The sequence below is a fragment of the Mustela nigripes genome, chromosome 7 (assembly GCF_022355385.1).
Source record: "Mustela nigripes isolate SB6536 chromosome 7, MUSNIG.SB6536, whole genome shotgun sequence".
Taxonomy (NCBI): Eukaryota; Metazoa; Chordata; class Mammalia; order Carnivora; family Mustelidae; genus Mustela; species Mustela nigripes.
Window position 1 is genome coordinate 101,767,627 of NC_081563.1, and position 22,927 is coordinate 101,790,553.

The window sequence follows — 22,927 nt, forward strand, 5'->3', positions numbered from 1 at the left end:
ACAAGCATATGAATATCCACATTAAATGGGATAAATAAAGAACATAAATAACTTCACATCAGATCCAGACAGGTTTTCCTACAAATTGAATCTGAGCACCAAACTATTGAAAAAATTTTGTTTTCAGATTTTGTGGATTTGGGAACCTCAGATAAGGGTTTGAGTGTCATGTAAAATCACTGCTTCATATAGACCTTCCATTTAGTTACTCCTCTTGCACTCCATCCAATTAAGTGGTGAAACCTCAACCCTGACTTAATATAGTTTTCTACCATTCAATCCCTGTACCTATCTAAAATGTGGCTGGAAATAAACACAAACCAGTCTCATTTTAATTTTACAAGCCTCAAGTAGGCATTCAGTGTTTCTCTCCAAACCTGAACATATCCCTAGTCAAATTTATTGCCCCCAACTCTAAGGTTTCTATTTCATATTTCATATTTTCTCCTGTTTTCCTAAATCCAACATATCTATCTCTCACTCTTAACTGATAACTTTGCTATTTTTCTTTTAGTCATTAGTCAGTCTAAAGACTGACTTTACATCCTCTCATACACTCTATCAATCTCCCAACATCTATAATCACATACGCTGTCTCAACTCAAGACACAAATTGCCTAAATGTGGCTTAGACATCTCTACTAGCATATCTAAAAGGCATTTGACACTGGACATGTTAACTACTGACCTCTTGATTTTCCTCACTCCCAAACCTGTTCTTCCCTCATGTCTCTCATACCACCAAATGGCTCCTTCATCCACAGATGCTAAAAGTCACTCTCCACTTCTTTCATACCCAACACATCAAATATCGTGGTCTTTAAAATATATCCTGAATCCAGTCACTTAACAACTCTACCACCAGCCGCCAATGTCACCCATTGAGACTCCATGGTAGTAGTCAACTCCCTAGTTCTGACTACATTCTTTTTTTTTTCACATTTTATTTATTTATTTGACAGAGAGAGAGAGAGAGATCACAAGTAGGCAGAGAGGCAGGCAGAGAGAGAGGGGGGAAGCAGGCTCCCCACTGAGCAGAGAGCCCCATGCGGGGCTTGATCCCAGGACCCTGAGATCATGACCCGAGCTGTAGGCAGAGGCTTAACCCACTGAGCCACCCAGGCGCCCCCTGACTATATTCTTATGCCACTGTAGTCTCTTCACCTCAAAGTATGGGTTCCATTGTACGTAGAACAAAGTCAAACTCTTCATCATGTCCTTCAGGACTTCATATAACCTGCTTTTTGCTCTTTATCTGAGCTCTGACCTTCCACATTACTCACTCCATTCCAGCCATCTTGGCCTCCATAATATGTTTAGAATCTCAACTATATCTCTACCTCAGGGTCTGTTCTTCCTTCTGCCTAGAATGATCTACCAGGTAATCAGGGGTCTCATTGCCCCCACTACACACTTTATTCAGGTATGTACTCTTATGTTTCTCCCTCAAAAAAACACAAAAAAATTTTTAAACAAAACTTTTCTTAATCATCTTTCTAAAACAGCATACTTCTTCACTTTCCAAATAAGTTTTATTATCACGTGTCATTATGTCATTATGTGTTCATTTAATTGTTCATATTTGACTTCCCTCTGGATATTGAACTTTGTGAATACAGGCCCTTTACTTTTTGCCCACTTCTGTATCTCAGAGCCTTAATTAGTCTCTAAAATATAGTAAGTGCTTGATAAATATTTGTAAATGAAAGAATATCACTGCTCAGCAATATTTGTATCAGATACAGAACAGAAACTACTCGTCAGTAACTTTAATGAAATTTATGAGAAAAAAGTGCTGAAATTAATGACAAAAAATAGTTTTCTAGGATTTCCTTTTGATTTTAATAATCTATATATAACCTGTACCATGAATACCTAATATGGCTATTTGTTTAAATATAATTTTCTGGGATGCCTGGGTGGCTCAGTGGGTTAAGCCGCTGCCTTCAGCTCAGGTCATGATCCCAAGGTCCTGGGACCGAGTCCCACATCCGGCTCCTTGCTCAGAAGGGAGCCTGCTTCTCTTTCCATCTCTGCCTGCTTGTGCGCTCTCTCTCTCTCTTCCTCTCTGACAAATAAATAAATAAATAAAATATTTAACTGTAACTTTCTGCTCCTTGCATGTACAAATGTAGAATATAAATATTCTAGTATGTATAAGTTCTTAATGTTCTGTCTCTTTCTTTAATTTTTTAAATTACTTTTCGGTGTACTAGAATTCATTGTTTATGCACCACACCCAGTGCTCCATGTAATACGTGCCCTCCACAATACCCACCACCATCTTAATGTTCTCTTAACTTCAGAAAAGTACCCTTATAGTGCATTTATCAATTGTCAGAAGTGTCATGCTAGCACTATATTATTAGTATTACTAATGCTATTTTATTTTTCCCCTTTCACTTTCTACTTTACCATTTTTCTACATTTTAAAAATCATCTTTGAATAGCTCTTGACTATTGTCATTTGATGCCTGTAGAAGATAGATATGCAAATACGCAATAAAATAATTAGCATTGTCTTTTCCCAAAAAAAAAAAAAGTTTTCATTGATGAATGAATTATTTCTTCTAAGAGTTAACTATTCCTTTAAATTACAGGTGGCTGTTGCCATATTTCTTTTTTTTTTTAATTTAAAAAATACTAAAAATTTTAACTTTAAAAAAAAATTTTAAAATCTTAGGGGTATGCCTGGGTGGCTCACTTGGTTAAGTGTCTGTCTTCAGCTCAGGTCATGATCCCAGGGTCCTGTGATCGAGTGCCACATCAGTGTCCCTCCTCAGTGGAGAGCCTGTTTCTCCCTTTGCCTGCTGCTCTACCTACTTGTGCTCTGTCTCTGATAAATAAATAAATAAAATCTTTTTAAAAATTCTAGGCATAATAGGAAAAAGTATTCTAAGATTTTTTTTATATTCTTAACTGAAAATACTTTAGGCAAAATGAAAAACACTAAGACCATCACTAAAAACATCTTCGCTTCAATATAAGCATCTCATAAATAGCATCTTACAGTAAGGAAGAAAAACTACTAAAACAGTGAGATTTACAACTTCAAAAGTGACACTCTTTTTTCCAAATATATATACATTCATTTAAGACAACCTAGAAAGCTTGAATAATCTCTGATATACCTTAAATGGCTGATTAAAACCATAATTTAGGGACACTAGGATGGCTCAGTCAGTTAAGCATCTGTCTTTGGGTCAGGTCATGATCCCATGGTCCTGGGCCCAAGTCCCACAAGGGTTCCTTGCTCAGCAGGGAGCCTGCTTATCCCTCTGCCTGCCACTTCCCCTGCTTGTGCTCCCTCTCTCCCTCTCTTTCTCTTTGACAAATAAGCAAATAAAATATTTAAAAATAAATAAAACCAGGGGCGCCTGGGTGGCTCAGTGGGTTAAAGCCTCTGCCTTCGGCTCAGGTCATGATCCCAGCGTCCTGGGATCGAGCCCCGCATCAGGCTCTCTGCTCAGCAGGAGCCTGCTTTCCCCTCTCTCTGCCTGCCTCTCTGCCTACTTCTGAAGTCTGTCTGTCAAATAAATAAATAAAATCTTTAAAAATAAATAAATAAAACCATAATCCAGACAACATCAGTGTGAATTTTTGCTATGTGTAGATATTTTCACTGTCTGATGAGTGATATAAATTTTTATTGTATTTTATTTATGTATTTTAATTCCACTTTATTTGGCTGACTACCTTCTTCAATTTTACCTAGGGCAAGAGTTCCAAACTTTAGCATATATCTGAATCACCTGAAGGACTTGTTAAAACACATAGTACTGAGTTTTACCCTCAAAGTTTCTGCTTCTGTAGACCTTGAGTGGAACTGAGAATTTGCATTTCTAACTGATTCCCACGTGATGTTTGGTGTTGTCATTCCAGGGACCTTCCTCTGAGAACCAATAACCTAGGGAAACCTGAAAAGAAAATTCTTCTTTTTTTCCACATCCTCTTGCCTTTCTCCATAACTTGGCTTAACTCTGATAATGCCTGGAGCACTAATGTTCATACTCTTTAGAAATATAGTGACCTAAACATAAGATATAGAATCCACATCTGTATATCGTGGAGGAAGTAGAAATTCAATTCCTCCCTCTTGCCAAACCAAATATAGCATACTGTATTGCTGTCTCTTCCATAACCCTGTAACACCTCATTCATTGACCTAGACAAGGGCCACTAATGAGGAGGTGCTGAGCTATTCTTGTTTTGCCATTCCTATTGTCCTCACTGATGCCTTCAATAAGCGCTTACCTTCCATGTGGTCTTTTTCCAGAGAAATTTTTCAGCAGAATTTAGGGTATTACACAGTGCCAAGGAACAGTCACTATTTTGGGGCATGTGAGCCGGGAAAGAAAAAGGGACATAGTTAGTTAAGGAAAGCAAGAAAGCCTTTGTTTAGCCCTAAGGAACACAAGGCACTGACAGGCAAAAAATCCTTACCCACCAGTCCTTCTTTAACTTCTCATCTATCTCTCATTTGCAAGGAATGATACTCATTTCTCATTCCAAAGCAAACATGGCTCACACTTACTCCTCTAAGACAAAAACAAAAACAAAAACAACAATAACAAACAAACAAAAAAAAACCAGAAAACCAGTTTGGAGTCATTACCATATATAGAGTTGTGTGTCTAGTGGGATGAGATGGATTCCCTCCTCAAAAATTCACCCTCGCTCACCATTCTTCTTCATCTGTGTAATTGGAATCTCCATCCACTCAACTGGTCTCGTCAAAAGACAAGAAGTTATCTTTGACTTTATCCTTTCTCTTATTCCTACATCTGATCCATATCCATTCCCCAGCTGCACTATTTCCAAAACATATCCTAAGTTTGCCTAAGTAGTGTACCTCCATTGCTTCTGCACTTCAAATCTCATCATCCCTCACCTGGTTGACTGCAGTAGTCTCTGAACCATTCTTCTTGCTCCCTCCCACTCTTAATCCTGTGCAGTTCTGCTCCTCACATGTCAGCCAAAATGTTCTTTCTTTCTTTCTAAAATATAAATCAGGGTATGTCACTTAAAACCCTCTGGTTTCTTCCTCTTATCTCTTTAATAAAATACTTACTCTTTACCATATCCCTTGTGATGTGACCCCCTACTTCTCTCTCTCTCTTTCTCTTCTATAATTCTTCCCTTAACTCATACTCATTCAGCTACGTGGGCCTTATTCCTAGACCATACAAATTTGCCCCCACTTTAGAACATTGGTACTTACTGTTATCTCTGCCTAAAATGCTCTGCCACCTAACTATGCAGGACTGCTTTCTTGTCATTAAATTCTTGGCTTCAAAGTCACCTCTTCATGAGGCTTTTCTTGGGCATCCAGTCTAAATTAGCTATGCACCAACCCTTCCTCATCCTGTATTTCACTCTTTACAGCTCCTTGTTTTAATCTTTTCATAGCATGTATTGACACCTGATATTAACTTGTTCATTTATTTGTTTACTGGCTATTGCTTTCTCACAGACAAATGGAAGTTCCATAAGATCAGACAGATTCCCCTGTCTAATTTGCCATTCTACCTTCCAATTCCTAGTGAATGCCCAGCATAAATATACTGAATGAATGAATCACTGATTCTTACAGCTCTTAAAGAACAGATTGGTTCATTACTTGATTGTTTCATACCTGCTGCCTCCCAGAAATTATTTGAGGAGGCTATTAAAGTCCTATTAACACTAGTTGTGTTGTTGCTATTGAAAATTTGGGGGCTAACTTATATTCAGCATCAAAGACATTTCTAGCAACAGTGGGGTCCAACGATATGCTGAAATTGTTGTTTACTGTCCTTAAGTGAAATTAGTCCAGAAAAATATATAGTATAAAAATATTTTCTGCTAAAAAAATATATATTTTCTGCTAATGAAAAGGTATTTAGATATTCTGCTTAGGAGATTAAAAAACTATATTTCAATAATAATAATAATAATGTTTACTGATTCCCCAGGCTGAAAACATCTTAGTTCACTGATGAACAGAGCAAATTAAATAGCCAAAATATCTAGGTCCTAGTGGTTTAGAATCTGAAACAGAAAAGCAGTAACATTTATTTACATTGAGTCTGTATATAGTCAATATAATAATAATCATAATAGCTAATATTTATGGAGTATTTTCTATATACAGGGCTTTTCACATGTATTAATTTACATGATCCTCACAATAATCCAATGATTTAGGCAATATTATTACCCCCCATTTTACATTTATGTTTACTATTTGTGTTTATTTTAAACTGAGCCACAGAGGAGTTAATTAACTTGCCCACAGTTAGACACAGTTAATTAGTGGTGAGCAAAAAAATACTAAGAAGGAAATATAAATGAAATTTTTAAAATTTCTAACAAATTTATTTTGGAGTATAAGTAATTATGTTGAACAATTGTGAATAAGTTATCTGTTCATATGTTAAAGTTTCTGTGTTTAAAAAGTAAACTTTTGTGTTGTTTTAAGAATAAAACTTATTAATTACCATCCGAACAAAACAATGTGAAAAACCTTAAGTCAAAGCAAAAAACCAAACAAACAAAAACAACAACAACCAAAAAAAAAACCTTAAGTCAAACCTCTAGCCTTAGCAGACAGCTTACTCTTTTAAACAGGAAGCTATTAAAAATGTATTCTGCATCCCAGTATTGTCGTTGTGTGTTTGTTTTTGCTTTCAGGCAAAGTAGAATAGAAATGCATCTAGCCATTAAAAAGCATGATCTAGCCACAAATAAATTAAGATTCAATGTACGGTAAGATAAATTCAAACTTTCTTTTCTCCAAGCCCACAGATGGTTAGTCTCACTTAGGAGAGGATGCTTCTACCTTTCCTGGGCTTTAAGAAAACAAGAGAGTTCCCCCAAATAAAGAAATCCACACATTCATTAGGATCCCCTTTACTCAAGGATTACCCTTTACATTCTACTTGAGATGAGAACTATACAAAAAATTTTATGAAGCATCTGTAATTAATTGAGCAGATAAAATGTGAAATGTATGCTCTGGAATGATCTCAGCTGGAGAGACCATAGAGCAGTGAGCTACTGCTAACCAAGACGGGAAGGCACTGTAAGGTGGGAGGGAAGCAAGATCACTGTTGAAGAGTGGAATGGAGGGCTTTGGGTAGAAGGAATTTGAGGTAGGCCTAGGAATAGGAGTGATATTTGAGATAATAGAAAAGAGGAAGCAATGAAAACTGAATAAGCAAGAATGAGAAAGTAAGAAAGAAGCTCTTCTATTTGGGAAGCAGGGAGTAGAAGAGTTTGGTTGTGGATGTCCATGTAGGTGTGGGAGTCATTAGAAGTAAGGTTACTGTGTCATTTTTAAGCTAGACTAAGAAGAACCTTAGATTCTGTCCAAACAATTTTGATTTTATCATGTTGTCACTGAGAACTGAGGGTTTCTGAGTTGGGCAGTGATATGTTCAAACAGATGCATAAGAAAAAATCATCCAGCCATGAATCTTCAGGAGACAGGGAGCGAAGAGGCAGGAGAGCTAGGTAAGGCATTTTTGGAACATCATGTCACTCTGATTGAGAGTTGTGGTTAATCTTTAATGGCCCTTAGGAGTTTAAAAACACTTCCCAAGCACATACGTTTAGAAACAGACTTCCATTGGGTTTACTGCTTGAAAACTAGAATATACATTATAAATCCTTCAACAGAAAATCCTGCCAGTAATACCTCTGAATACATTCAGAAACCAACCACTATCACCACTTCCCCCTACCATTTTCTTACTTCATGGCCATCAACTCTCACCCAGTTCATTTCAGCAACCTCTCTTTCCCACCCTTTCTCCAACACATAATATTCTCTATACAGCAGCCACAGTGATCTTTTTGAAATGTAAGTCAGTCATTATCGCTGTTCTACTCAGAACCCTCCAAAAGTCTGCCCTTCACACAGAACGCAGTTTAGAATCCTGATGCCAGCCTCAGAGCTCCCTCTGTCTTATTTACTACTCCCCCGCTCCCAATCTGCAGCAGCTGCACCATCTCACTACCACACTAGTATGCTCATGCCTCAGGGCCTTTGCTTTTACTGTTTCCTCTGCCAGAAGTCTTCCCTGTGGTATTTGTAGAACTAACTCTCTCCTTACCCTCATAGGGATCTATTCAAAAGTTATCAGAGAACTTGTCCCTAACCATCCTATACCAAATAACACCAACTTTTATCAATTCCATCTGTACTCTTAACAACAACAACAACCTGCTTTTAACCATTGATTAGTTGTCTATTATCTTCCCCACCAGAACATTAGCTTTTGAGTGCAGGGAATTTTTTTTGTTTATGACGGTCTCCCCAGTTCTTAGAACAGGGCCTGAGATAAACACTTAATTAATACTTATTATTGGAATTATGTAATCTCTGGGCGCCTTCCAGGATTAGAGAAAGGCTCTCTGTCTGCTGGGCTCCCTAACACACTGGTTGGCAGTTGTTCTGCCCACTCCTACCAGGTGGGAAAGGAATCAAAACCTTGAAGCAATGGCCTCTGTAGAAGGAGGAGATAGGAGAAATGACACCAGACAATCAGAGGCATTTGCCAGACTTGTAACTGCCTCTTCGACAAAGCTGTTGACTATTTTTAAATTGAAACATTGCATTTCTTTTAATGGCAATGACATATGTTCACCCAGTTATACCAAAGAATGCTGGAGGTTCATCAAAGTCCACGTGCTCTTCTTCATGATACCCAGGTATGTTATGTTTCCATTCTCCCTGTGCATTTGGGTGATGCCATGTGATAGTTTCAGCCAATGGAAAATCAATGCCACCCTTTGCCACTTCCAGGTCTGGCCTATTGAAGAAAAAAAAAAAGGAGCAAACCAGATGAAACAAAATAAAACCCCTTTCTGTACATGATCTTCTATGTTCTTTCCCTTTCTGTCTGCTAGATTTAAATGCTCAGGGAAACCTTGAATCCACATGCTGAAACTTGGCAGAGGCTCATCCTGCCTGGGTCTCTAAACAACAGCACAGAGCAGAGCTGCCACTGACTTGAACACCCACCCATTGATTTTGAGCATTTTATACACTGGGTCTGTCTATTAACATGCAATATTGGTTACATTCTTACACTTTTAAAAAAATTTACTGCTTGTGTGAAATTCAAATTTAACTGGGCATTTTGTCTTTGTAATTGCTTAATCTGGCCACCCTTCAATAAGAAGTATCACATTTAAAGTCCTTCCATACCCACACATCAACTTGTACATGAATGTTTATAGCACCATTATTCATTTTAGCTAAAAGTTGGAAACAGCTCAAATGTCCATCAGCAGGCAAATGTATGAAGAAAATGTAGAATATCCATGTAAGGAGTATTATTCAGCCATAAAAAGAGATAAGCTGGGGCACCTGGTTGTCTCAGTGGGTTAAGCCTCTGCCTTGGGCTCTCGAGGGTCATGATCTCAGGGTACTGAGCCTGCTTCCCTCTCTCTCTCTGCCTCTCTGTCTACTTGTGATCTCTGTCAAATAAATAAGTAAAATCTTAAAAAAAATAAATAAGCTGCTAACATGGGGTCAGTCTGGAAAATGTTAAGTGAAAGAAGTCAGTCACAAAAACCCATATAGTATATTATATACGATATGATTTCATTCATATGAAAATCCAGAATAGGGGACTCCATTGAGACAAAGCACAGATTAGTCGTTGTTGAGGCTGGGGGTAGGGGAAGGGGAGAATAGGAAGGCTAATAACTAAAGGATTCATGATTTCTTCTCGAGGTGATAAAAATGTTCTAAAATTGACTGTGGTGCTAGTCACACACTTCTGTGAGTAGTCTAAACACCATTGAGCTGTACACTTTAAACGTGCAATTATACATGTATAATTACAATATGTGAATTATATCTCAATATAGCTGGTTTGCTGGGTTTTTTTTTATAAGTCCTTTCGTGACTCCATGTCTCTACAGGCTCTAACCTCTGAGCCACTGTTCAGATGCCTTTGCTACTACAGAGGAAAGCATTTTAGGCATTCCAGAAAGTGATCTTGAAAAGAGGAAGTTTAAATTGTGATACTGTATAAAAAGGCAAACAAAAAACCTTTACTCTTCTTGGAAGTAGTGGTTGACAAATAAAGGAATTTTTTTTGTCTCCAAATATAATTTTTCCTAAAAAAGTATATATATAAATTATGAACATGTATTTCCATAAAGCTTTTCAATCTTCTCTCTTAAAATCTTCATTATTTTCTACTACTCAAAAACAATCCTTCCAAATCTCTTTCCTTAGTTAAAATAGATTAATTATATAACTTCTGGAAAGTACTTTGGAAAACATTTTTTAAGATTTTTCTCCATACAGTGACAAGATTTTCTATACTATCTACCAGTATATATTCTATACTATCTCTATACTACCATTATAAATTTGTTGTAATGTATAAGGAATACCAACATCTTCCTTTTTTTTAGCTCACACAATTTATATTACCATGACGACTTACCACTAGAAGGGTAAAATTGGTTAAATTCTCCTACCATTTTATTTTATTGATAACATTCAGGTTTTAATGTGTGGCTCTGAAGTTCAGATGAAAATGCAAGAGGTTTAAAAGGTTTTTATTCATAAAAGATATGAATTCTTAAAGTGAAGTGAATCATCATTTGGATTTAAAATAAGCAGGAATTAGAGTGATTGCATTAAATAGTATTTATGAGATGAACAGATAAAATTTTCATATTCTTGTATCATTTTGAAAAGTTACCCATGAAAAAATGAGCAAAAATCTTTTCTTTTGTAGGTATCAGTGAACGAACTCAAACAATTTTTATCACACATATTGGAACGAAGAAAATTGATTAAAGTGATCTATCAAAGAGAAAATGCTTTAGGAAAAAAGAAGATTCAACGTAAATTAAGAATAAAAGGAATTCAAAATAAAGATATCTCAAAAAGAAATACAAATCATTGTAAGTAGGAGCACCTGGGTGACTCAGTCAGTCTTGAAACCAAGAGTATTTGACTCTTGGTTTCAGCTTAGATCATGATCTTGGGGTCCTCGTATCAAGCCTCAGGGCTCAACACGGAGTCTGCTTAAGGATTCTCTGCCTCTCTCTCCAAACTCTCTCTCCCTCTCTCTCTCAAATAAATAAGAAAATCTTTTAAAAAAATTATTATAGGTAGAATTCCCTCTACCATGTAAATTAAAAACGACTTCATGTAATCTAAAATAAAATTTTAGAGCTACTTTCTGAAAAGTGTTAGAATATAGTCATAAATATTCATACACACAAAAGCTTTAAATTTTGTCAGCTTCTTTTAGATTCAGAATTTGTTCTGATGGTAATAAGCAAGGCTGATAATTAGAACTCCTGGATAAAAAAAAAAATCTCCAAAATTATGTGGATAAAGCATTTATTAGTTATTCTGCTAATAGAAACACTCAGACTTTAGACAAAACCAAAATTGATATAGTGCCATCTTTTTTTTTTTCTGGTCTAGCAATCTAGAATTCTTCCTAGTAAAGCATAGCCAGTTAGTTGATAGATTTCTCTGGATGCAAGAAGGAACTAGAAAATATAAACAATGTTTTCCATAACTACTATGTATAGGAGTTAACTTGCCCTCAATTATAAAATTTAGGAATCATTTTTAGTATTTAAGTTGATATATATCTTTTATAACAGATACATATGAACTTCTACTTTATTAACATCTTATTTAAGAGAGGGAAACTTCTATGGCAGAGAAAAGTTAATAATATCAGTTTTTAATTGCATTATAAAAGTATGTAAATATCTTAAATTTATTTTAAATCTAAATCATATACATTGAAACATTCACTTGACCATTTTTTGACATAGAAATACAACTTGCCTGTTATTTAGCATTGATCTACTGAAATACTGAATACTGAAATGCTACTAGTAGCTTTTCTAATATAAACCACACTCAAATGCATCATCTATGATTTCCCAAGTCCAGTTTTTAAAGAAACAAGAAACTAAAGACACTTATGGAACATTCTGTGAGCAGAACCCTTCCAGATATTTTCAGACTTTTTCCTCAGTCATTTATAGATGCTTCACCTTTAATTAAAGTGGATCATTTTTAATGGCTCTCACTGTTTTTCAATAACATTACATAGAAACACATTTTCTTTTTGCACTTATATGTAATCAGTTTACAGGTATTTAATTAAATCCTTAGTTATAATAAACAGTAAACCTGACACAGATAAGTTTGGGAACAAACACTCCTGATCTTTGGTAAGCATGCAAGGTTGGGGAACAGAAATGTACACATTTACTAAAGAGAATCCTACAATCTGCTAGCATTCAGTGTGCTGTGGACATCAGTAAATAAGTTAAGTTTGATAGAAGAAATGAAAAGGATTGATTTATTTGGCAAGTAAGGTAAGTAGAGACTGTTGAGGAAGCTTCTGCTGTCAAAAAGAGTACTATATTGTACACTTGAAACTAATATAAAACTGTATGTTAATTACTCTGGAATTTAAAAAATAAAATAAAAAATAAAAGGGAAAGTAATGCCACCCCTCAAAAAAGAACTCTTTCCCTTATGTGGAAGTGGTTATATTATACTTAAGAATAATAAATAATAAGCTATCTCTAATTAAGCATTTTCCATATTGTTTTAAGTGTTTTACCCAATTTTAAGATAGGTTCTATTATCTCTACTTTATAAGATGTGAAACCTACAGCATAGAACAATAATTTGCTTAACATCACAGAAAATATTTAGTAGGAAAACTAGGATTTGAACTGAGATGGTCTGGTGCCAAAATCCTCTAGGTTTTAACCATTATGCTGTATGCCTCTCACAAAAGTAAGCTGACAATATCAAGAAATTTTAATCTTATGCTTCTCAATATGGCTTTGAGCAAATATTGAACTATATGATAAAGATGCTGCAATTTCCTGAGCCCCAAATTTACTTGAAGGTTTAAAGGGAAGTGAATAGTTGAAAACAACTAACTTCTATAATGTATGCAATAGATTTCAAAATTCATATTTTGATATCATATCTAAGACTTCAAAAAAATGCCTTCCTTCTTTCCAGACCTCTAGAGAATATACCTGCATTCATCACAGGTTATCTAAATATCCCACAGACATTTGAGAAGCCCTGTCTTATAACAGTCATAATATCCATTTCTGAAGATTTACATAAATCAGAAAATTTTTCTTTTTAACAGAAGTACATATAGAAAGGTGATCATGACTAATAAGGGCAACAGATAGAAATTGAGAACTAAGGGATTCCAGAGGAGAGAGAGATTAGTTTTGGAACCGAAAGGACTCTTCTTTCTAGTTGATAATTTTTTATGAGATTCTTGCTTTGATATATTTTTTTATAATCTTAATATTTTAAGACTATCTTCCTCCATATTTACTCTAAAAGACTGCTTCACTGCTCAGCTGAAGAGTTACTTGATGTACCAGGTAGAGTTCTGACAGGAAGCAAATGACACATTTAAATTGAGTCATTTGAGACAAGTTTAATAAAGGGTCTATTTCTGAAAGTGTAGACAGGATGAAAGGAAACTGCAAAGTAATCCCCAGGCTAGTAACACCAATGGCATTAGCACCCTGGGCCTGAAGGGTGACGGCTATAGTGGCTACTAGAATGCTGAGAAAGAAACCCAGAGGTATGTTGGAGGGAGCTCTCTAACAGACCTATGACCTCAGGTCAAGGGATTAAGCCAGCATGCAGCAAACCAGACTGGGCAGCCAGGGAATAAATATCACTACCTCACTCTCTTCCCTTCATACTGCCTACTGCTGCCTGTCAACCAAACCTAATCAGAAGCCCGAGGGGAAGGAAGCCCATTAGTGCAGTCCACATGGGTTAATGTCCCAGGGCATAGAGAAGGATGGAGTGGATCTAGAAAGCGAGTAAGAAGACATCCAACAAACCAGATTTTCTAGACAAGGAAAATTAGCATGAACTACAAGTATGAGGACTTTTAGCAGCATACAATAGAAGCGTAGGTATTAAAAGTAAAATTATAGGGCACCTGGGTGGCTCAGCAGGTTAAGCCTCTGCCTTCGGCTCAGGTCATGGTCTCAGGGTCCTGGGATTGAGCCCCACATCAGGCTCTCTGCTCAGCAGGGAGCCTGCTTCCCCCTCTCTCTCTCTGCCTGCCTCTCTGCCTACTTGTGATCTCTCTCTCTGTCAAATAAATAAATAAAATCTTTAAAAAAAAAAATAATAATAATAATAAAAATAAAAGTTACAGAACTGTAGAATTAATTAGGGAAATTTGGAGGTTATCTAGTGTAGTATTTTTCATCAGATATTTATGGCAGCTCCTGGGTAGATGCCTGTGACTAAGCTCACAATATCATACAATGCAGCTTATGACATTATTTAATACATTTATTTCTTACAGAGTTATTAACATTAAACCAGAACTGCTTCCTTCAGTCATATTAGGTGTTAGTCTGTATTAAATTATGGCAGAGGAGTTGGACAGAACAACTCCTCTATGGACTCCTTCACTGGAGTTGTTGCCCTCCCTCTCCAAATAGTGTATCTTGTGTATATTGTTTCCAAGATCCTGTTTGTTGTTTTGGGCACCCACTCACAGTGATGATTCTTAACAAGCTTAGAGCGAATTGAAATCTTTTTCTCGCTCTAGCTGCCATCTTGCGTCCCCGCGTGTGTGCACCTAATCTCAGCTGGTCCGCCCGAGACCCCCTGAGCGCCAACCCTAGTCCCCCGCGCGGCCCCATTTCCGCTCCAACAAGATGAAAGAAACTATCATGAACCAGGAGAAACTCGCCAAACTGCAAGCACAAGTGCGCATTGGTGGGAAAGGAACTGCTCGCGGAAAGAAGAAGGTGGTTCATAGAACAGCTACAGCAGATGATAAAAAAAAACTTCAGTTCTCCTTAAAGAAGTTAGGGGTAAACAATATCTCTGGTATTGAAGAAGTGAATATGTTCACAAGGAACAGTGATCCACTTTAACAACCCCAAAGTTCAGGCATCGCTGGCAGCGAACACTTTCACCCTTACAGGCCATGTTGAGACAAAGCAGCTGACAGAAATGCTACCCAGTATCTTAAACCAACTTGGTGCAGACAGTCTGACTAGTTTAAGAAGACTGGCTGAAGCTCTGCCCAAACAATCTGTGGATGGAAAAGCACCACTTGCTACCGGAGAGGATGATCATGATGAAGTTCCAGATCTTGTGGAGAATTTTGATGAAGCTTCCAAGAATGAAGCAAACTAAATTGAGTAAACTTCTGAAGAAAATAAAACTTAAAGAAGTTACTGGGAGCTGCTATTTTATATTATGACTGCTTTTTAAAATTTTGTTCATGGATCTGATAAAATCTAGATCTCTAATATTTTTAAGCCCAAGCCCCTTGGACACTGCAGCTCTTTTCAGTTTTTGCTTATACACAATTCATTCTTTGCAGCTTATTAAGCTGAAGAAGCCTGGGAATAAAGTTTGAAACAAGATTAATAAAGTTCTTTGCCTAGGAAAAAATCTTTTTCTCATCCAAAAGTACTAAGCCTGTGTATTATTCAGCATTCAACTAGAAAAAAAGAACCAGTAGAAGATATATATTAAAGGATTTATTACAAGGAATTGGCTGATTTGATTATGGTAGCTGGCTAGGCAAGTCCGAATCCAGAAGGTAGTTTGTCAAGAAGAGCAGGCTGGAACTCTCTGGAAGGAGCTGAATTTTTTCTTCTTCAGGGAAACCTCAGTACAATTCTTAAAACCTTTTAACTGATTAAATCAGGCAAACCCAGCTTATCTCCTTTACTTAAAGTCACCTGCTTGTGGGTATTAATCACATCTACAAAATACCCTCACAGCAACAAGTAGATTAGTGTTTGATTTAATAACAGGAGTGTAGCCTAGCCAAGTAGACAGATAAAATTGACAATCACAGCCAAGTATCTCCTGATCCCTATGTGTTCATCTAAATTTTTGAATCTAGGTATAAGATTTTTCACCAATGTCTATTAAGTTTCATTGTGTTCACTTTGGACTATTATTCCAACCTATCGATGACATCAATTAATTCATCAGTTATTCTCTCCTAGTTTTCTGTCACTCAAAATTTTGATAAGTATACCTTCTAATCTTTTACCCAACTTTAAATATTTCATGGTTAATTTTTTAGAAGAAAAAAATGAAAATGAGTATCACTTGTGACAAGTAGAATCTATAGATGAATATAAAGTATATTAACTATCAAAATATTAAAGTTCGCGTGTATACCACTTTAAATTATCCCATTTACCCTTTGGGAAACAATAATGAAAGATGATGCAAATTAGCAAGTGCAGCTAATTATCTACCCAGAGAGCAGGCACTCTTACCCCCCAGAGGGTAAGAATACAGCATGTCACCATCTTCCTCTTGTCCCTTTTGCTCCCACTCATTACTGAAGGACTTCCCATTAAGGTCTCCCACAAGCACTGTCTTCTTAAGTAATCATGTGCAACCCAACTGGACTGCATATGATCAGGTGTGCATAATGATGCTCTGAATCCTCTAGACCAGGTTAAATCATGCTCATCATCTTCTGTTGGAAGGTAGATAGATATATTGTAGATTTTTAGACAGATTTCCGTCAGAGAACCATCAAAATAAAAAGGGATATGACTCATCTAATGAGAAAAAGATGATTTATATGAAACACATCTCTCAATAATGTTAAATAAAAGAAGTGTAACCATAAATAAGCAATTGTTTAAAATTCTTAAAATAAATTACAATAAATTTATTTCTTAATATATTTTAGACCCATTTTTTCAAAATTTTCAATAATAGTGACTTTGCGTTTCTCACATAATTCTGCATTTTGTTTAGCTCTAAGCAGACTGCACTGTCAGACTGCCTGTATTTGAATCCTTAACTACCTGGTACCAACTGTATGACGTTGGGCAAGTTACTTAACCTCTCTGTGTCTATATCACCTCATCTGTAAAACAAGAATAATAATAGCTCCTTGCTCTTAACATCAGTAAAAAAAAACCTGCCTGATCCCTAAGTGGCTTATAAATGTTGGCTTTTATTTTAACTTATAATTATTAGTTTTGACAACCCCTTTTTCTAAACCATATTTCTTTCTGCTAATTTAAAGAGTTTTAGGCCATGAATTAGTCTTTGAAAATCAGAGTCCTTGTTATTACAAGTTTTGCTTAGTAGATATTTGAGGAGAAAATACTGTTCTACTTACAACACAATTTGTCTACCATTTCTTAGCACTACCACTGGAGGTGTTTATGTTTTACAGCAATGATCTAGGGACAGTGTGAATAAACTTGATTATTGTAAATCCCTGTGCTCTTATGCAAGTGCGTTTGAGTTGATTACATCTTTATCTGACTAAACTCTTTGCTGAGTCATTCTTTTTTAGATAGACTGTTATTTTTAGTAATGGATCATTATTCTTCCTCCTTATCTGGTATTGTATCTTCCTGGCACACATTAAGGGCAAATGTGAAGAGCTTTTCTGAAGCATTATTCAGAAAATCAGAAGCTGAAGTTGGTTTATATCAAATTCAGTTGAAATTAAGTAAGAAAGATACAGTGCCTGTGTAGGCAAGATTTTCTGCAAGGGAAAGAACTTCCCATTTTCATCTCTTTGTATCATTTTAATGTTGAAAGCACCTGATTTTTAATCAGACTAAAGGACGTTTATCTCCTAGCTTAATTTTTTTTTTAAAGATTTTATTTATCAGAAGGAGAGAGGGGGAGAGAGTGAGCACAGGCAGACAGAATGGCAGGCAGAGGCAGAGGGAGAAGCAGGCTCCCTGCTGAGCAAGGAGCCCGATGTGGGACTCCATCCCAGGATGCTGGGATCATGACCCTAGCCGAAGGCAGCTGCTTAACCAACTGAGCCACCCAGGCGTCCCTCCTAGCTTAATTTTTAATTCCTTTAATCCTCAATGAAACTTTATGTCATTTCTGAGGTAGCTATAATTTGAGATTCAAAATCATGAATCTATTTTTCTTTTTCCTTTTGCTATTTTTAGATGATTTAAATAGTATTTGTTTAAGATTTTGTGGTGAAGCACAGAAGAGAGTAAAGAATGCAGGATAGGGCAAGGGAAGGAGCTGGGCAAAGAGAGGGTTTCAGGAGAAATTTAGGGCTTTAAGAGTGAATTGCGAGGCACCTGGGTGACTCAGTTGCTTAATTGTCAGCCTTTAGCTCAGGTCATGATCTCAGGGTCCTGGGATCAAGCCCCGTATCAGGTTCCCTGCTTGCTGGGCAGTCTACTTCTTCCACTCCCACTGCCCCTCTCCCCTGCTCTGCTCTCTCTCATTCACGCTTTCTCTCTTAAATAAATAAATAAAATCTTAAAAAAAAAAAAAAGTGGGGTTCCTGGGTCGCTCAGTAGTTAAGCGTCTGCCTTCGGCTCAGGTTATGATACCAGCGTCCTGGGACCTATGGAGACTTGCATCGGGTTCCCTGATCAGCGGGATGCCTGCTTCTCCCTCTCCCACTCCCCCTGCTTATGTTCCCTCTCTCTCTACCTCTCTCTTTGTCAAATAAATAAAATTTTAAAATCTTAAAAAAAAAAAAAGTGAATTGCATTAGAGGATTTCCCCTCTTTCCATAGGCAAGGAGTTAGGCTGCCACCCTCACATCAGTAAGTTAATGGTTATATGCCACCAGTACCCTGCAGGGCTGAATGTCCATGTGAAAGACTTTGTCTTATTTGCTAGACCTTCTCAGTTCCAATAATCTTTGTTTCTATTTCTCATCAGTCATTTACCATCCACATGCAGAGGTATTTCACCAATATAATTTAAAACTCAAAAATAATTGTCTGACCAAAACCACCTTCCTGCCACTTCTGCCCCTTCTTTTTTTCCTACAAACTTGGCTTCACCTTCACAATGACCTCAGTTCCCTTTCCCACTTCCTTTTCACCTCTCTGTTCACTCCCCTCAGTATTGCTTACTCCCACAGCGAGCCTGGATCACATGGCCAAACATGACCTTCAAACCCTCATTCTTGTATTGTATTGTATTGTATTGTATTGTATTGTATTGTATTGTACTCTGCTGCATTGTATTTTAGACAGAGAGAAAAAGCATGAGCAACAAGAAGAGGCAGAGGGAGAAGCAGACTCCCCACTGAACAGGGAGCCAACATGGGGCTTAATCCCATGATCCCTGGGGTCATGACCTGAACTGAAGGCAGCTGCTTAACCAACTGAGCCACCCAGGCACCCTGGCCCTTTATTTAGGACACACCACCCCTTCTTATCGTTTCATACCCGTGGTTCATTTGTGTAGATTGCTTCCTTCAAATGGAATGCCAGTTTTATCTTCTTGGCCTGAAAAAACACCTTTCTACCTTTCTAGAACTATCTAAAGTGTCCTTTCATTTGTGAAGATTTCTTTATCTCCCTTAGTGAGAGTAGGGTGCCTAAGGGGGCGTTTGCTGTTTGGAAGATTCCCATCATCCATTTTACTTTTCTCACCATCCCAATTTCCTTTTGAGGAAATAAGTGTTCCCCACTGGATACATTCTTACAGGAACGTTGTAAGAAGGCTTGTCTTCCCTAATTAGACCCATCAGAATCATCCTGGAGTCTGGAGTAAAGAGGGGAAGATCCTAAAAGGATTGGATCTCAATCCATCCTGTAGCAGCCTCTGTCTCGGCTTCCAGAGAGCTTTGATTCCTGACCGACTCCATTGACTATGAGATTTCAACAGCCTCCCAGTAAGTTCCTTTTGCTTAAGTCAATCAGATTAGGTTTCTATTGCTTGCAAACAAACAAGGCTCCTGTACTCCCACAGTGCCTTATTACAGAGTGCCTACCATTTTACAATGGCATTGCAATTTTTGGGAAACCGGTCTGTCTTTGCTACCAGGCTGAGACCTCGTCTCCATTATCTTTGGAAATACAACATCTAGCATTGTGTCTAACACATGATAAGTGTTCAATTCATATCAGTTAAATAGACAAGTAAATGTATGAATGACAGAGAATAAGTTGTTTCCAGCTCTTTTCTTTCTCATTAATTCCTGCAGCAAACAAGTGGGCCCGTTTTTGTTGCTTCTATTCCTTATCAATAAGAGGATTCTTTTCTTTCTTTTTTTTTTTTTTTAAAGATTTTATTTATTTATTTGACAGAGAGAGATCACAAGTAGACAGAGAGGCAGGCAGAGAGAGAGGGAAGCAGGCTCCCTGCTGAGCAGAGAGCCCGATGCGGGCCTCAATCCCAGGACCCTAAGATCATGACCTGAGCCGAAGGCAGCGGCTTAACCCACTCAGCCACCCAGATGCCCTCTTTTCTTTTTTTTCAATAAGAGGATTCTTCTTCATGAATTCCACAACAACAAGGAACAGGGATTAAGGAATAGATTTGATTAGAGAAATTTACAGTAGGAGGGTCTGCAAGAAAAGGCATAGCATCCCAGTTCTTCCATCATCTCACAGAGAGGTGTGCTGGGTTTGAGGATTGCTGGACACATGGAAGGCCTGCCTACTAAACTGCCTACCTTGAGTATAATCATGAGAAAGTGACCTTGTCAGAGGTGGTCTACTTAGGTACCCAGCTGCCTGGGAAAGTCAGATGTCCAGCACCTGGAAATATTGGAGGACCATGGGAAATTACGGTCCTTCCTGCTTTTAAAAGATAGCCATTGATCTGATGGGAAGCTGAGCTGGGTATATCCCTCCCACAGGGAGAAGGAGCAGCTTGTTTTCCAAGCAATCCAGAGTTGGCATCTGTATTATTTTGCTAGGGGTATCATAATTAAATACCAAAGGCAAGATGGCTTAACAAGCAGAAATTTATTTTCTCACAGTTCTGAAGGCTGGCGGTCCATGATCAAAGTGTCAGCAGGTTTGGTTTCATACTGAGACTTCTCTCCTTGGTTTATGGATGGCCACCTTCTCAGTATGTCCCTACATGGCCTTTTTTTAGTGCTGTATGCCCCTGATGTCTCTTTCTCTTCTTATAAGGACATCAGTCATATTGGCTTAGGACCCCACCCTAATGACCTCATTTTAACTTAATTATCCCTTTAAAGATCTTATCTCCAAATACAGGCACATTCTGAGATGCTGGGAATTAGGACTTCACAATTCATACTGTAATAGCATCCAAGATAGTTATGAAATAATAATTAAGACTGCAGAAGTAATAATATGTCAAGAACTCTTACAAATATGTCTCTGACAAACACTGAAATACAAAGTCATCTAGTTGAAGCACTTCCCATATTTGCTGCTGTATGAAATACTCCTCTGGCACACCTACTCTGCTCTCTTTTACTCCTAAGGGTCATTCCCACCACTTTCCCAGTCAGCTTAGATCCCTTATCAGGACAGAACACAGGCATCCACTAGTTGGGTGTTCAGAGGATTCCAGATTCAGGAAGGTCCTTTAGTGCAAGCTCGGAATGGTCTCCTCAAGTCATTTCCTAACTATGCTTTCCTCAAATTTGGAAATGGTTAAACCATAAAAAGGAAATTAAAGGGCTGTCAAGATAACTTTATCTGACAGTTGAGCACTCTTATAGTAAGGAAAACTTGTATTTCAATACATTTGGGAAGCCAAAAAAAGAATTACAAATTAAAGTAAAAGCCGTGAGTAGAAATCTGTAGTGTAAATCATTTCTCATATGTATATGCATGCACAGACAACCTTTCAAAATGTATTCTTGCTCTTTGAAAGCATGGTAATAGAAGCAGTTGCTATTCCAAACACAGATTAGTAGGTTATTCTTATTATTTTTCCTCTCTAATCATGACTATAGGTAGCATATAACTCAAAGCAAAAATTAAATGCTAAAAGTGTCTGGTGTTACTGAATTGATTGGATAACTTGAAGCATTCAAAATAATTGCAAATTAACTTTTAAGTTAAAAACATTTTTTTTTAATTTAAAAAAGAACAACTCTGATGGTTTGTCAGGAAGAAGAAAAACAGGAACCACTTAAAGATCTTTGTGGTCTTGTTAATGAGGCATCAAATCTCAAAATGCCTCTTTTAAAATGGTTTCAGGCATGATTCACCTAATCAGAGGTTTCACTGAGTGTCATAATGGACTTCAAGAGGCACTGTGCTCTGATGTGGAAGGTATTGGGGTGGGGGTGTACACGCTCACTCTGGGGGTAGAATGAGGGCTGTAAAGCTGACTCTTTTTCCAAATAGCTTCCCACACTGTACACTGATAACAATGGCTTGAAAACTGTAATGTGTTATACAAATGTCTGAGAAATACTATTATTGTAGCAGGTAAAATTCTATTACTTTAATTTCTTTAAATCCTAAAAAAGTAATTCTTTGTCCCCATTCCCAAAAGGCAAGTTGTTATTGGTACTCTTTCTGTGTGTTTTCCCCAAGGTCTTAGAAAGGTTGTCAGGGAGGAAGAATGAGCCTTGGGGAGAGCAAAATTTTCAGGGAGATTCTCTCCTCCAATCCTAGATGTACGCTACTTTTCTAGGAGATGCCCATTGCTCAGGTTTTCATGTTGTCTTGGAATCTTATAGTTCTAAGGTTTATGGTCAATAATCAGACAAAGGAGTCTGAGAGATGAGATCTTGGTGTCTAAGATCCTTTCTTTAGGGTACACCAAGCAGTCCCTTTCTCTAGAGGCCTTGCTTCCCACTTTGTATTTGCAGAAACTTGCATCTCTTTCCCAGACTAGGATCATCTCTCTCCCTCCTACCATCAGAAGCATCTTAATATCTCCTCCAACCTCCAGACACTTTCACAGAAGACAGGAAGAGGATAATTTTTGTAGTAGCTTCCACATTCTGACTAAAGGCAAGGTGATCTTGAAATACAGAGGTTAAAAAATAAGGGGAGCATAAAGGAGGAAACATTTTCCCTCTATTCTTCTAGGTTCTTTTGGTTGCTTTATTAATTAAATTGACATAAGACAGCTCAATGGGAGGAAAACATTTAATTTCATATATGTGTGAAACTGAGCCTTACATGCCATCTTTTTTTTTTTTTTTTTTTT

General features: G+C 37.3%; 1 protein-coding gene and 1 pseudogene across 2 annotated transcripts in view; both read left to right on the forward strand.

Annotated features, from left to right (window-relative positions):
* Nucleotides 1–10,751: 10,751 nt before the first annotated feature.
* SEL1L2 (SEL1L2 adaptor subunit of SYVN1 ubiquitin ligase) overlaps nt 10,752–22,927 on the forward strand; it is a 77,790-nt gene continuing 65,614 nt past the window's right edge. For both annotated transcript variants that reach the window (XM_059407906.1, XM_059407908.1), the window contains exon 1: nt 10,752–10,914. The gene's annotated coding sequence lies outside the window, so the exon portion shown is untranslated. The remainder of the gene's footprint in view (nt 10,915–22,927) is intronic.
* On the forward strand, nt 14,600–15,444 carry LOC132022663 (transcription factor BTF3-like; annotated as a pseudogene).